Source organism: Rousettus aegyptiacus, unplaced genomic scaffold (assembly GCF_014176215.1).
Source record: "Rousettus aegyptiacus isolate mRouAeg1 unplaced genomic scaffold, mRouAeg1.p scaffold_m13_p_8, whole genome shotgun sequence".
NCBI lineage: Eukaryota > Metazoa > Chordata > Mammalia > Chiroptera > Pteropodidae > Rousettus > Rousettus aegyptiacus.
Genome location: NW_023416311.1, coordinates 108,384,727 through 108,400,023, shown reverse-complemented (window position 1 = coordinate 108,400,023; position 15,297 = coordinate 108,384,727). Strand labels below are relative to the sequence as shown.

Here is a 15,297-nt window from a genome sequence, read left to right as displayed (position 1 = left end):
GGCAGAGGGTGGCCGAGCGACCGGCCCTCTGGGCCGCCAAGTCCAGCCCGGTACAAGCACGTCCCACACATGCCACAGCTTGCTGCTGGGGAAATCGCACCCATCCCGTGTGACTGCACTGGGAGAGGACTCCTCACGTGTGCATCTGGCTTCCCCGAACCTCCCTCCTGCACCTCTGCCCTCTGCGGACCTGGCTCTGCACCCTCCGCTGCACGAAGGCTCAGCCATGAGCACGACCGGACGTGGCGTCCCATGAACGGGTCCAGGACTGTGAGCTCTGGGGTGGTCTTGGCGGGCCACTGCAGAAAGCGTGACAGGCGTTACAGACACAGCGGTCCCTTGAGGGACACCTCATCTGGCCAGCCTGAGAGCAGCCCGGTGTGACTCTTCATAAACAATGGGAGGAAATCGCCCTGGACCCAGCCCAGGTGGACACAGAGTTGACTTCTCCCCGCCAGGGAACTAAGTCCAGAAACTTTGTTTTATCTGGAACTTCTGGTCAATAAGAAGTACTAAGAAATGTGCAGTTTTTTCAAAAAATTAATTTTGTATGTGTTTGTGTGTCTATATAATTTAAATAATTCCTTCATCAACCTGACCAGATTCTTTGCTGATAATATCAGTTAACGTGAATGTAGACCTTCTGGGTCCAATCAAAGCCACTTGATAAGTCTCAAGTAGCCCTCACAGTAACCCCGAGATAGGTACCATACAGATGAGAAAATAAAATAGATTAATATTGTGAATGAAGGTGGGCTATCAGAATTTAATTTCTAATATTTAATGATCTTGGTAGACCACGTAAGATTAAAAAAAAAATACAAAAGCAACAGATCTTTGTTATATTTTGAAAATGGCATATTTACCTCTATAACGATAGGATTTCCATTTTCCCTCTAGTGCAGAACTTTCCTGGAATTAGAATATTCTTCGTCTCATTCAAAGATCTAATTCAGGGCAGCCAAGAGCTCCCATTCAAACATTCCTCAGATATGTTTACGCCAGCGGTCAAACTGGAAATGATCCCCCACCCCCAAGGACATGCCAAGGACACGGCAATGCCTGCAGACATTTTGGGTTGTCAGAGCCTGGGGCGGGGGGAATGCGGCTGGCATCTGGTGGGCGGAGGCCAGGGATGCCGCTGAGTATCCTGGAACACATGTGTTGGGTGGTCCCGCCATGAGGAATTGTCCAGCCCCGCATGTCAACCGTGCCAAGGCTGAGACACCCTGGTGTATGTGGAAAGTAAAACCCATATCCTCATTATTTTATCGATTTTCTACTGATGGACAGAGTAAGGCGTGATACTGAAAAATATCCGGATTCTCACGGACTTCCAGATCGCTAAACAGGGTAAGGCGAAAACAGCCACGAAACCCAATCGAACAGGACCAAGACACACCGCCGTCTCCGACGGGGGAGAGGACAGCCGTCCGTCTGGCGTTTGTCAGGTCCCTTCACCGCTCAGGAACACGGGGTCCTCGGAAGTAAAGTGGTGGATTGCTGGCTCATGCCTCCTTTCCTTCCCATTCAACTCGAGAGCATCATCACACTCAGATCGAGCATAGTTCATTCCGGAGCAAACTGATTAATCCCCAAACACCTTTTGAAAATAATAAATACAATAAAATTACAAAAACCAACAAATACAGTCGCATGCTGCATGACGACTTTCGGTCGACGACGGACCGCGTGCACGATGGTGGTCCCTTAAGATTAGGAGGAGGGAGCTCGAAAGTCTCTGTTGCCTAGTGATGTCCATCACTAATAGACATGTTCACTATCTGCTTAAAAGCAAATCTATAATATAAAAAAGAAGCGAGCCAAGTAAACCACCATGGACCTATTTCTGAAAAGAGCGACGCTTCCTCAAGAAGAGCCTCAGGCAGGTGTCCCAGAAGGCGCTGCTGTCACAGGAGGTGACGGCTCCCCGTGAGCTGTTCCCCCTGAAGACCGTCCAGAGGGACGAGACGTGGAGTGCCAGGCAGGGGTCCTGAAGCTGCTGACCCCGTGCGGGCCTAGGCTCATGTGGGTACTTGAGTCTTAGAAAATGTTTCTGTACAATGTGTTTGTGTTTTAAGCTGAGTGTTCCTACGAAAGAGCCAAAAAGTTAAAGCTCATCAAGTAAAAATGTTAGAATAAAACAAACTAAGATTAATTTATTATTGAAGGGAAAAATACTTTTTATAAATTGAGCATAGCCTAGGCACACAGGGATTACCACGTCTAAGTGTGGGCACTCGCGGCCCGGGACACTGCCCCCCCACTCACCCGGAGAACCCGTGGTCCGGCCAGCTCCGTTCGCGGTGAGCGCCATCTACAGGTGCGCCGCTTCTTACCGCCTACACCGTATTTTCACTCTACCTTTTCTATGTTTAGATACGTTTAGACCCACGAACGAATACCACGGTGTTACAGCCGCGTGCAGCAGTCAGCGCAGCAGCACGCTGTGCGCGCGCAGCCCAGGACCACGAGGCCGCGGGGCACAGCCCGGGGGTGCGGCAGGCTGGCCCACCTGGGGCGGTGTAAGTCAACCCGGCGCGTTTGCACCATGAAATCACCTACGATGTGTTCCCTAGAACATTTCCCCGCTGCTAAAAGATGCATGACTGTAGAGGAAGGTAAAAATCAATCAATCAATCAAATAAATAAGTAAATAAGTAAATAAATAAAAGTGGGTCAGAAAAATAAAGAAAAGAGGATGTTTAAGTTGGAAAGACAAGAAGGCAGTGAGCAGTGAGGCCTGGGCGCGTGCTCGCTGAGCGCCACGTACTTGTCCCTGGGGTTTTGGATCACGTGAGTGAAGAGGACCCAGAACCTTCTAAAGGCAGTATCTGGAAACGCAGGAACCGCACCGTTCCCGCACATTTCAAACCGCGTAACACACATACACGAAACGACACGCCGCCCTCTGCTTGTGAAATGGGAATTCAGGGAAATCGACGGTGCGCACCATTTGTTGACAGCCAACTCCGCTTAACTCCGTTTGCAGGCTGCAAGAAAGGAACGGTGCCTGGGCGCGGGGGCGGTCCCGGCTCTGCGGGGGTCACGTCTGACCGGGCGGAGGGACAGCTCCCCGGGGAGCCCCCCGCCTCGCCGTCAGGGCGCTCCTCCCAGAACCCGCTTTCCGTCCGCCCCGCGCGCGCCTCCCCGCCCCGCACTAAACCTGAACGCACAGCGGTGGCCAGAACAAAGGCGCCCGCGCCCTGAGCCCTGCACCTGCGCGTGCGCCGTTGCAGCGCGAGCGGGCAACTCGGGGCGCAGGGCGAGCTGAGGCCGCTCACCAGCCGGCCTCGAGATGGGAGGCCGCCCCGGAGTGTCCGGCGGGTCCGATGTGATCCAGGGTCCTCGTGAGTGGATGGGGGAGGCGGGCTGTCGGAGGCGGGAAGGGAGCTGTGGCGGAGAAAGCGGAGGTCTGAGAGATGAGCTGTTGGTGATCTTGGGAGAGGGAAGTCAGCCCTGAGCGCGGCGGGCAGGTGGCCTCCAGGTGGCCTCCAGGTGGCCTCCAGGAGCTGGAAACCGCAGGGGGCAGATCGCCCCCTAGCGGCTGCAGAAAGAACGCGACCCTGCCAACACCCCGGTTAGCGCCCAGAGGGGCCGGTTTGAACTTCTGACATCCCGTACAGGAAAATAACGAATTTACACTGTTTTAAACCATGAAGTACGGTGATTTGTTACGGCAGCAACAGGAATCGAATGCCCTCTTTGTTTTAGTCTTCTGTTGCTTTCTAACAAGTCGCCATGACCACAGAGGCTTAAAGCGATACCCTCTAAGTCCTGGTGGGTCCCAGTTCAGCTGTGGCCTCTGCTTAGGGCCCCACCAGCCTGAATCAAGGTGTCCATTGCGGCTGAAATCTATTCGATGCTCAGGATCCCAGGCTCCAATTCCAGACTCACTTGTTGAGGTGAAGTTCAGTTCCTTGTGGTTTTAGGACCGAGGCCCTCTGTCCCCAGGGCTGTCCGTCAAGCCCTGCCATGTGGCCCTCTCCACAACTTGGAAGTTTGCCTGTCCAAGGTCAACAGCTTCAAGGTCAACAGCAGAGCTTCTGGTGCGCTCAGAGTCCTTCTTAGGGGCTCACAGAGTTAGGTCAAGTCCGCCTAAGATATTCTTTTTGATTTACTTCTACTCCACTGATCAGCATCCTAAGTTATGTCTGTGAAATCCCTTTACCATGTAAGGTAACCTCACGGCGGACGTGAACCCCGTCACATTCCCAGAGCTGCCCCCACTCAAGGAGAGGTGACCACACAGGGCACGTCCACCAGGGGGCAGAATCCTGAGGACCACGGCTGAATTCTGTCTACCGAACTCCTTGGCTGGGAAAACTAGGTGCATTGCCAGCTTGCTCCAGAGCACCTCATCTTTCACAAATCCCCCAACTGAGGCAAGATGGGGAACTGTATGCACAGCCCTGAACACGTTCGCTCCCTGTCACACAGAATGCATGTCACCTCGGGCATGCCCCTTTCTCCAGTGACCGCCCCCAAGCTGTGTCCCCAGCTGCCCCTTCCCTGTATCAAAGAGCGTTCAGACTTCGCCGCATTTTCATGGTCACGGAACCTAACACGGAACGTGGGGCGCACGGAATGGTTCCCTGTGCACCTCAGTGCACACGATCCGCGGCGTTCCTAAGAACATGCACATATTGATTTTGTCTGAGCATGCTTCTCTGCCTGGACAGTCCGATTCTGAATGAAAGCTCGTCGTGATGAATATCTAGCAACGCAGTGATTTTCGGTGGACGATAAGGCAGTAGCAAATGTAGAATTCCAAAGGGAATATCAGTGACCAGGCGAAAGCAAAATTTTCGTAATGCGAACTCAAACTTGGATTCACCTGCACTGTAGACACATCCTGAAGGAATCGTGTGGCGAAAGCGGCCACGCGGGCATCACGAGGAGCCAGCGAATAAGGGAGGAGGAGGAGGCTGGAATTACTTCCATTTTTTTCAGGACGGATTGGGCCAATTCAAATTCAACACTGTTTATCAATTCCTTTCAACCATCACCAGTGATGGAATTATTTTCCCTTTACTTTGTAACTCCAGAACTCCTCCTTAGGGGAACGTTTTTAAGAAATTGCAAATGGAGCAGTCTCCGTCCCATCCCGTGGGCTGGGATGGACCTGGGGTGCTTTGATGCAGAACGAGGGCCGCCTTTCTCATTTGCTCCTGCCGGTCTCAGCCAGAAGCAGCCTGCCTGCTGGGCCCAAACGGAGCCGTGTGAATAAACTGCTTTTACTGTGCCGAGGCGGCACACGCTGCTTCTGTTAAAGCTCTCCTCCAGCATGGGCACAGGGAAGGGTCAGTCCTCAGCGCAGGGCCCCAGGACAGGAAATGAGATGACAGCACAGGAAGAAGATGGCCCCCCCTCCAGTCCCCCCACCAGGCACGTAAACTCTGCCCGTCCGGGGCGGCGGGCCCGGCGAGACGGCTCGCAAACGCTTCCGTTTCGAATACGGACACCGAAGTGGAGCGGGGGAGGCAGGAGCGTCCGCGCGGTGTGCAGACTTCCTCGTGCCCCTCCCCCCCTTAGCTAGAAGCACGTCCACGTCACCCGCGTCACCCGCGTCGCCGCGCGGCCCCTTCCTCCTCGCAGCCACGCGCCAGGGTGCCTTCCGCTCCCGTCGGGATCGCCGACGCTTCCTGTTAGAAAACGCTCCTGCCCGCAGCAGGCTCGCAGCTCACGATGCAACTGGCCAGACCCCACGGCGGGGCGTTGGATCCTGCATCCGTCACTGAGCCAAGACAGCGGCCTCCGTGAGCCAGCCGGAAGGCCGAAAATCCCCCCGCGCCTAGCTCCCCCGGGAAGCCCTGGCTTGAGAGGGGGCTCTTTGGTCTCTCGACGCGTGAACGTGCAGATTAAACTCACCTTTTAACTCCCACCGGTCGCCTCGCTGAAGCCTGCGTCGTGAGTCTGAAGACCAGCCGGGCCTGGTTCTCCTCTCCAACTTACTGTAGAATCGGCCGCCCACACGCAAACTTCCAGCTCCCAGTTCGATGTATTATTACGACATAACGGGCTTCGCTGTCTGATTTTGGATTCTCAGGTACTGCTTTGGGCAACAGAGTGGACATCTGTGGTCCTCGCTTCGGCTCCCTTCAAGGGGGGCAGGGGTGGCGAGCCAAAGACATGGTCTTACTGCCATCTGCCCCCGGTCACAGCCGACTGGACCACAGATGGACAGTTAACCCACCACGGACTGAATTAGATATTCCGTGGTCATTTGTTTTCACTCAGTTATTCATAAGTTCACATTCAATCTCCTCCTCTCTCTTACACACACACACACACACACACACACACACACACACACTGAAAAAAAACGACCCGAGATGAGACCATGAGACCGTCCCGCAGCCTGGCACACCCGCTGGCGAGGGCCCTTCGCTCTCTGAATACACCCCCGCCGTTAGCTGCAGTCACGACCGTCGCAAATAACCGTCTCGCTCTACACGCGCCCTGTGCAAGGAAGGGGTCAGCACACACTCGGAGTGGCCAGCGATGCGGAAGACAGACCAGGGACTAACGGGGCAGCCGGCCCTTCCGGTCCCCTCGGCCGCCCGCCCTCGGACCAAGAGACGGGCGACTGTGCACGTGTGCACAAACGCACCAGGACGCGCGCGTGCAAAACGAGCAAAGACGTTCCTTTTCGTATTAACTTAGCAGTATGACCTGAAAAACAGCATCTGCATCAACACTTGCTAAGGTTAATTCAATATCTGTTCAGTGGTTTTGGAACCAGCAAAAGGATCGAATGCTGTTTTTAGGCCTCATGCAACACACCAAATATTATTCAATTCGAACAGACTAGACACTCAAGTTTTTCACACATCTGTAATTCTTACAGCCAAGTATCTCTTGTCACTACAACTATTTTTAGATAAATATAACTAAGAGTAGTCTCTAAGTAGAATTTAAATAATAATTAAATGTCAGAAATTTTATAATTTCCTCCATTGTAAGGAGTTATAATTTATAAACCTTTAATACAGCCGTCTCCGTTCATGTACCTATTATCCGTGGCTGGTTTGGCACCAGGGTGGCAGTTGGTTAGCTGCACTAGAGATGACGTGTCTGCAAGACTTCAAAATTTACCATCTGGTCCTTTACAGAAAAAATTCGCCAACCCTTGCTCTAGTCAAACACAGCAAAGCCCTTTCATAATCCTTTTTCCTCACCTTAATTTAAAACAATAAAATGGTATCGTATTCAACCAAACTCAATAAAAAACGTAGATTCTTAAAAATCTGTCTCTCTTCAAAACCACTGACAATTTAAAAGAAACAGATGCCACAGGCACTGTTCTAAAATAGAATTAAAAATACTTCCAAAACCTGGTGAAATCATCAAATATGCTTACGGGATGCTTCACCAATCGAGGGTCCTACGGGACATATGCGCTACCATCTCATGGGATGATCTGAGGAGGACCTAAGAGGAGACCTGTAATCCAAGATGTGGGCGGGTGGAGGGGGGCACGGGAGTCCCCAGAGGCCCCCAGAAGGTGGGGTGGAGAGTAGGAGAAGGCTGGGCCCACACAGAGAGCCAGGCAGTACACACCCCTGTGACCTGAGCCCTCGCGTGGAGGTGACCTTTGGTCAAGGGTCACAGTCAGTTCAAGGTGACCTAACAGGGGCAAGTGAAGGGAATCATAACCCTGACCTCCCTCCCTTCCCTCCCCACTGGCCCCGCCCAACTGAACGCTGGAAGGTTGGGGCGCATGATGAAGCCGGCGGAGGCGAGGCCAGTGTGTGGACCCGGCCAGGAGCCGGGGCCCAGCTCAGTGCGTGCGCTTTCAAGGCTCATGGGACAGGAGGAAATAAACATGGTACTACTTTCCACGGGGTTTCTATTTCTAGCGGTGCAATCTCACGAATGAAATTCATCTTCAAAAATCAGTGCAAGGCTAAGGGTGACTCCTTTTTCCAACATTAAACTAAAAACAAATTCGCCCAAAACTGGTCATGATGCTGAGGTGGCTGGAACCAAAAGGCAGTTTGGATGAGATCTCAATCAACCCGGCAGTGGCCAACACACAAGTCACCACCCGGATCTAATTGATATCACGTGACAGTCGAAAAACGCAGAAATGATGGACAAAACGAATGGAAAGCAGTAAAACCTTTCATCACGCTCTCCAAATGAAGACCTTCTTCCCTAAAAAGTAATTGTAAATTAAACGGCTCTGAGCTCACTATGACGAGGGTCGCGTTGGTCACAAGAGAACCCCCACGAGGCTATGCCGGCATGCCCCCAAACGCTCTGCTGATGCCCCCGTGCCCGTAAGACGGCCGTCATTTACTCCCTATCAGCGCCTCTTTGCTCATTTATATGCCATAGACAAATGCACCTGTGCGTGTATGCGTGTATGTTAACCACGAAGCACATCTTTTAAAAGGAGGGCATAAAACGATGTTTTAAACTGAATGGTACTTTATATCCTCATTGAAAACGGTTTTTAAAATGATCTATGGCATTGTGATATGGCGATTTAAAACCGTTTAGAAAATCGATTTCTATTTTTATTTTTTAGTTTAAAACTGTTACAACTAAAGTAAACATTTCAAATAGGTAAACCCAATTGCATGGTTGCCTGTCCTGATTAAATTTTGGTATGCTATTTTTTTTTTCAAATCTATCTTACGATTAGATAGATGATAGTTTGGTTGAAATTTGCCTACTACATTTCTATCCTCACTGATGTCAAAATCTTGTGCTCAAAAACTTTAAGAAGGTGTTTTAAACTATAAAAAAGGTTTAAAATGAGCAGAAAACAAATTCCTTCCAGTTGAAAATTGTATAACCAGATGAAAAGCAAAGGTAAAATTCATTTTAAAAGAATCTTCTAAGTTTTCAAATCTAAAGTATAGATATGATCATTATAGTGACACTTATATGTCAATTTCAACAACAAATTTACAAACATTTTCAAGTATCTGGTTAAAAATTATTTTTCCATGGCATGAAATTTTTTTGAAAAGTAGATTCTGTCTTATTCATTCTTAAAATACAAAGATTATTTTTTTCCTGAAAGTAGCTACTATTTATCACATCATTAAAAATCACGGAAATTTCAGCAAATCTGGATCACTTGAGATAGACTTCAACATCGAGATAGAGAGACACAGATAGATGATAGATATAGCTATACATGATAGATAGATAGATAGATAGATAGATAGATAGATAGATGATAGATGGATGATAGATAGATGATTAGATAGATAGCAAGGAAGAAAGAAATAGATCGATGGATGGATGGATGGATAGATGGATGGATGGATGGATAGATAGATAGATAGATGATAGATGATAGATAGATGGATAGATAGATAGATAGAGATAGATAGATAGATAGATGATAGATAGATGATAGATGATGAAAGAAAGAAAGAAAGAAAGAAAGAAAGAAAGAAAGAAAGAAAGAAAGAAAGAAAGAAAGAAAGAAAGAAAGAAATAGATAGATGGACAGATAGATCTCCCAAGGAGCAATGGTGTGTAGACGCAGGAGCTGCTAAAGCAGTGTGAATGAGGAACTCGCAGTCCCAGCTTCTCATCTGATGCCACAATGATCTGAACTGAAGTCCTCAGCCACGGGTTTTGTGGAATTCCTTCCCGATCCTCAAAATCACGCACAAAAAAAACCCAGTTGTTTTGTGATAGTTTGTTAGGCATAACTTTGTCGCAGGTCTAGACGCCCAGGAGGGGCGCTTTCTCGACTCTCCCTTCAGCGTCGGGGGCTCAGGCTGGGGCACTAGAACCCGGCTGCCTTTCATGCCCTGACCCACCAGCCCGCCCAGCCCCCTCTGCCCAGATGGACAGAACCATTACTGGAGCAGGAAGGACAGTGGCATTTGGAAGATGCCAAACATTACAATAGTGTTTTGTTTTTTTTTAATGCATGCAAATGTTTAAGCCCCCTTTTCCCTTAGCAAACGTCTACTGTACCCCATTTACAAATGAGTTCTCTGAGTCCCCCGGCCTGTTTACCTTCCTGATCTTCAATGACAGCAGTTACCAACATATACTCAATGCGTTAAGTTGACGATTGCAACAATAAAGTAATAGTAACGTTCATTTGTAGGGTATGGCACGCCAGGCCGCATTCACAGTGTGACCTGCATTAAATCATTTACTCGTAAAAACGTGAAGGGAGGCATTACGATTATCCTGGGGAGGAAACTGAGGCACAGTGCGTTTGAGTAACTTGCCCAAGACCACACACACACAGGAAGCAGAGGTGGGGGACCCCTAGGAAGTATTTTCAGCTCTTCTTCACTGCCTAGTTCTGAATACAGAAGTTGCAGACAGAAGGCCCGATGACTAAACGCCACCGAATTTATAGACAATTAACTAGAATACTCCAGAATACTCTAGAATTCCTTATAAGTTTAAACAAGCAATTTTCATAGTGTTTTATTAAACTGATACTAATGTGAAAAATCATATTTGCTTGAAATTCTTGAGAAACACAAAATGGAATCGGCTGCATCATATGAGTAATGCCAAAGGCAAAGCCAGGGCTGGCGGTGTAGACCAGCGGCTCTCACCGGGGGCTATGTTGCTCCCCAGGGACGTATGCACATGTCCAGGGACATCTTTGGTTGTCATAACTGGGGACAAGGGGAGGGACCACTGTTGTCTAGTAGGAAGAAGTCAAGGGTACTGCTAAAAACCTTCCAGCACACGGACAGCACCCCCACGACAAAGAATTATCCGGTCCAAAGTACCGACAGCGCCGAGGCTGGGAACCCCCGGTGTGGAGGATGCCCTCGGCACGCGTAACCTGCACCTCTCTGGACAGGTGCACACCCACGAGCTCTTCTCCAAGGGCAGCAGCAAAGGCGCGCTCAGGTCCCCTGGGGCAGCGGGCCCTTGCCCAGGGCTCAGAAGCCGTGGTTGCATCGGATACAATGAGATGGGCACTGAGACTCGGTCCCACCCAGGGCCTTCCTGACTTCGCCGGCTGTCCCCCACTGAAGGACCAACATTACGTCCCCTTCGTATCAACACCGATCTGTGCCAAGCTTCCTGCTCGGACCGTCCGAATACCCGGTGCTGTCCAGATACCTGGGCAAGGGGCTCTTCGCGCATCCAGTGACCAGCCGCCCCGCTCGGCCTCTCAGAACTCCAACCCCCACCCGTCCTCTGCGTCGTCCAGGGACCCTGGACCCCAACACATCACCCACAAATCAGGCGACTCACTCTTCTTTTCCACTGGGAGTACGGAGGTGGCTTCCTACTGAGCCAGCGAATTAGTGCCATTCCCAGACGCACCTCGTCCCACAATTCAATCATTCGTTCACTTGCTCACGCATTCATTCGTTTTCTCTCCCGCTCTTTTGCTCGCTCTGTGTTCCTCCTCCTCCTCTCTCCTCTTTCTCTTCCCCGACGAGATAGTTAAACTCACTTTTTGAAACACCCACTGAGCAGCCCGAGGGATGCCTCACTGTCACTCAAGGTCACTAGGGTCAAAGCAGAACCACCCACCTTCTACCCTCTCTACGTACCCGAATATCCAGCTCCTCAGAGCTCCGACCTCCCTGCTCACGCCAGCACCTCAGGGACCCAAGGCGCCACCCTCACAGCCCATGCGTGACCCCATTCCCTCCCAGGGTGACTCACACCAGCTGTTTAGTGCCCCAGGGTTCGGGCTCAAAGCTGGGACCTCCATGACCCCAACTCCTCGTTCAGTGGGCATGGAAAGGATTTGGGGATTTCCATTTTTAAAAGGCTATTCAAGTGGATCTGATGACCTAACAGATTCTAGAATGGCTCTGTTAAAGAATCAGTAAGCCTCTTAATCTAAGTACCGTCTGTAGCAGCCATTCTACCGGGAATCTCGTGCATAGAAATAACTTCCCTCTGTGCGCTGGGGATTTCTGGTCTGTGAACTCCATCTATTTTTCAGAATTAAGTGAACAAAGAGAGAGATGAGAGGCCAAATGATTTAGAGGGATCTTCGGTGTGGTGGGTCTGTGCTGTGTGAAGACCTGGGTGGTGTTTGGGGACAAGCGGGGAGCGGGCAATGGGGCGCAGGGTGGGGGGCAGAGAGGAGTGGCTGTCCCCCACTGTCCTGCCCTTCCATATCTATGGTAGAAGCTTGAGAGCATGTGAGTTGCCGCCTGGAGGCCTGCGATCTAACCTGGAGCCCACCAAAGCGTGTGACACCAAGTTCTCCTCAGACGCAACGTCAGGATAGCAATGGTGCCTACGGAGCAGGAGCCCTGATCAGAGACAGTGCCTGCCGAGCCCTGAGCAGACAGGTGGACACATGACAACGTCCCAAGACCTGCTACAGTCACCATCACAGCGGTTAGGTTCGGGAAACGGTATCTCCTGTATATTGTTAAACACCAAAAAATGACATTGCGCGTGTCTGAAAGAGGCTGAAAATCACCGTATTCATTCGAATGTCATTCAAAGCTCCCTTCGATTCTAGGCAGAATGAGCAGAAGACACGGTTTCCATTTGCGAAATAACAACTCCGATCCACCAGGGAAGGGAACAGATGAGCACGTATCATCTAGAGGGTATTTTAATGTGATGAGTGGTAATTAAGGACTTAAAACCTCAAATGCTACCCTGTTAATTTGAAAAGGGTATGTGAGCACAGCAAGGGAACGGAGACTCATCTCACACGAGGAAAAGAAGAGACTTCAAAAACATCCGTTACTTTAAAGGTCAGAAAAAAGGCTGTTAGTGTGTAAAGTGAATAATTAATAAACCACCCATACACTCATTTATAAGCTTATTATGTCTTAGAGGTGGACCTATGAACCTTTAAATATATGGGCTATATTTAAACAGCTCTGACAAACTGAAATTTGTCAAAAACTGGTAAAACGATTTTGCTTTTAAACCAGCTATATATGATATATTTCTAGAGCCTTCCCGGCATCGGGCTGCATGTATATGTGAGATACTCTGTAACTATGAAATACACATTTTCCATGAAAATAGAAAAGTCTCTGCGTTCTTTTGAAAAAGAATTGCTCTTTCCTCAAACGTATGTCTTAATTATTAATGTGCCTTTTCTGGCAGAATCCACTCCCACTTTGAAAGCTATGGGGGAGGAAAAAAACCAAACCTAATACTTAGGGGCATGAAATTTGACTTATGACCTAATAAAAAGGTAAAACAATAAATGAAACTTATAGGAAGATAATGATTCTACTAGAGTAAGACATTAAATAATTTCACCAACAACTTACTTATGGTACATACGCCACGGTCAGTAAAGGGTTTTGTTCAAATCGAGTCACCTTTCACCCTTCCTTTCCAATTTACTTCAAACGGATATTATCTTCTCAAGCTTATTGCTCCTGGTTCATGCATCTTCTTTCTTGTAGAAACCCTTCCTGTGTCCTTGACCATGAGCAATGAGTAAGGTTATAAATATTTACTTCAATATGCTTCAACACGATAAGGGTCATTTTCATTATGATTTCCTTGGGGAAAAAAATCATATTATAAGAATTATACTGTTACTCACACATATAAGGCTAAGAAAAAAAAAACCCATCAATGTAAAATCTCTATTTACCAATGAAAATAAATCACAAATTCTTTTTTGACTTGGGGAACACATTTACATTTACAGTTTTATGTGTTTCCATTTTGTACTCAGTTGCCAAAAGGCATCATATTACTCTGTGCTCGGTCAGATCTTATAATGTCTAAAGTTTTTCTTAATTCTACATTTGATAAGTTTCATGCTCATAGTTCAGTTAGCTGCTTGTGTTTCTATAGTTACAAAAAGAACTCTACATTTTGGAAAGACTGGGACCCAATATAAAACATCATGCAGGAAATAATCTGATCCAGATATGATATGTCACGATTTTTAAATTTCAGGATGACCTTAGGAAATGACTCCTCGGTAATACTTTCTAGTTTTAAATGTCAGGGTAAGTATGGGCAGTTACAATACGCGGCGAGGAAAAAGGTAAGACAGAGTATCTTCTGCGTGGTAAGGTGTCATGTTCTAAACTGCGTGGGCTCAAAACACAGGGGGGATGCGCTGTCCTCTCCTCGGAGAGCCCGAGGCCAGGTGCGGCAGGAGCTTCAGGGTCTCCCTGTGGGAGACAGGGCGGCAGCGACACACGCCGGGGGTAGAGCAGAGGCGTGGCTGGGGTCCCAGGGGCACGGCTAGGGTCCCGAGGAGACGGCCGGCATCGCCGTCGCTCCGCGACCAGGACGCGAAGGGCTCGGGGAAAAGGATGCAGAACAAGGCGCGCAGCGCTACCCGGGAAGGTCGCATGACGGCTCGGCTTCGAAAAGTTACAAATTCGACTTCTTTAAGAAAGACAGACTTTTCTTCTAAATTCCATACCGTCGGCTAAAATGTTCCACGAAAAAGGGAGAATGCGCTTCAATGGTACGCACACGCACGAGAGAACTGAACGACAGGTAGCTTCGAACTCGGATGACTGAAATGTCCTCTGCTCGCTGCCAATTACATCGACGATGCTACGGGCTGAATCGTGTCCCTCAAAATAAGATAGATTTAAGTCCTAACTCTCAGGCTCTCAAAATAGGATCTTATTTGGAAATAAGACCTTGAGAGATAATCAAGTTAAAACGAGGACCTTAGGGTGGCCCTAATCCAATAAGACTGGTGTCCTCCTACAACGGGGAACTTTGAAGAACGAGACGGATAAGCACCAAGGAAAGCCGACATGAAGACACACCGGAAAAGAAGGCCCCGTGGCTGGGGTGACAGTCTACGAGCCAGCCCTGCCCACACCCCGATTTCAGATGTATGGCCTCTACACCCAGGAGACAATCATTTCCGTCACAGCAGCCCTAGACGCTAGTGCAGATGCTCCGAACAAAGGCATCACAACTGAACCTCTTTTTTAAAGTTTTCGATTCTTTCTTTAATAAATAAAAACGTGTAAGCGATAAAAATATTTACATAGTTTAATTTTCTAGTGTTGTACTGATTCTGTTTATCTAAGAATATTAAATATGAGATCTGTTTGGCATAGAATTTTCGAAAAGGGGTTTAAAAGAAAATATCGGTGATGAAGGTTCTTTTTTCGCGACTGACAGTAGTTGACATTTTAGCAGCTTTAAATACCCAGGATGACATCTTTAAAAAAGAAGGATGATGATATTCGAGCATTTTAAATGGTCCCTATTGTTGTATGAGCTCTCCCAATCATTATCATAATGTTTTAGTAATGAACTCACAGTCTTTAGCTCAGTCCGCTGTTGAATGGAGGCCATTAGCCTAAGTAAATGCTTCCCTTATAGAGCCAGGAGGGTGTGGAATCACTTTGATTAGCC

General features: G+C 48.7%; 1 protein-coding gene across 1 annotated transcript in view; it reads right to left on the bottom strand.

The window, feature by feature from the left end:
• Positions 1-15,297, bottom strand: part of SEMA5A (semaphorin 5A) — a 384,915-nt gene that overhangs the window by 166,523 nt on the left and 203,095 nt on the right. The window lies entirely within an intron of this gene.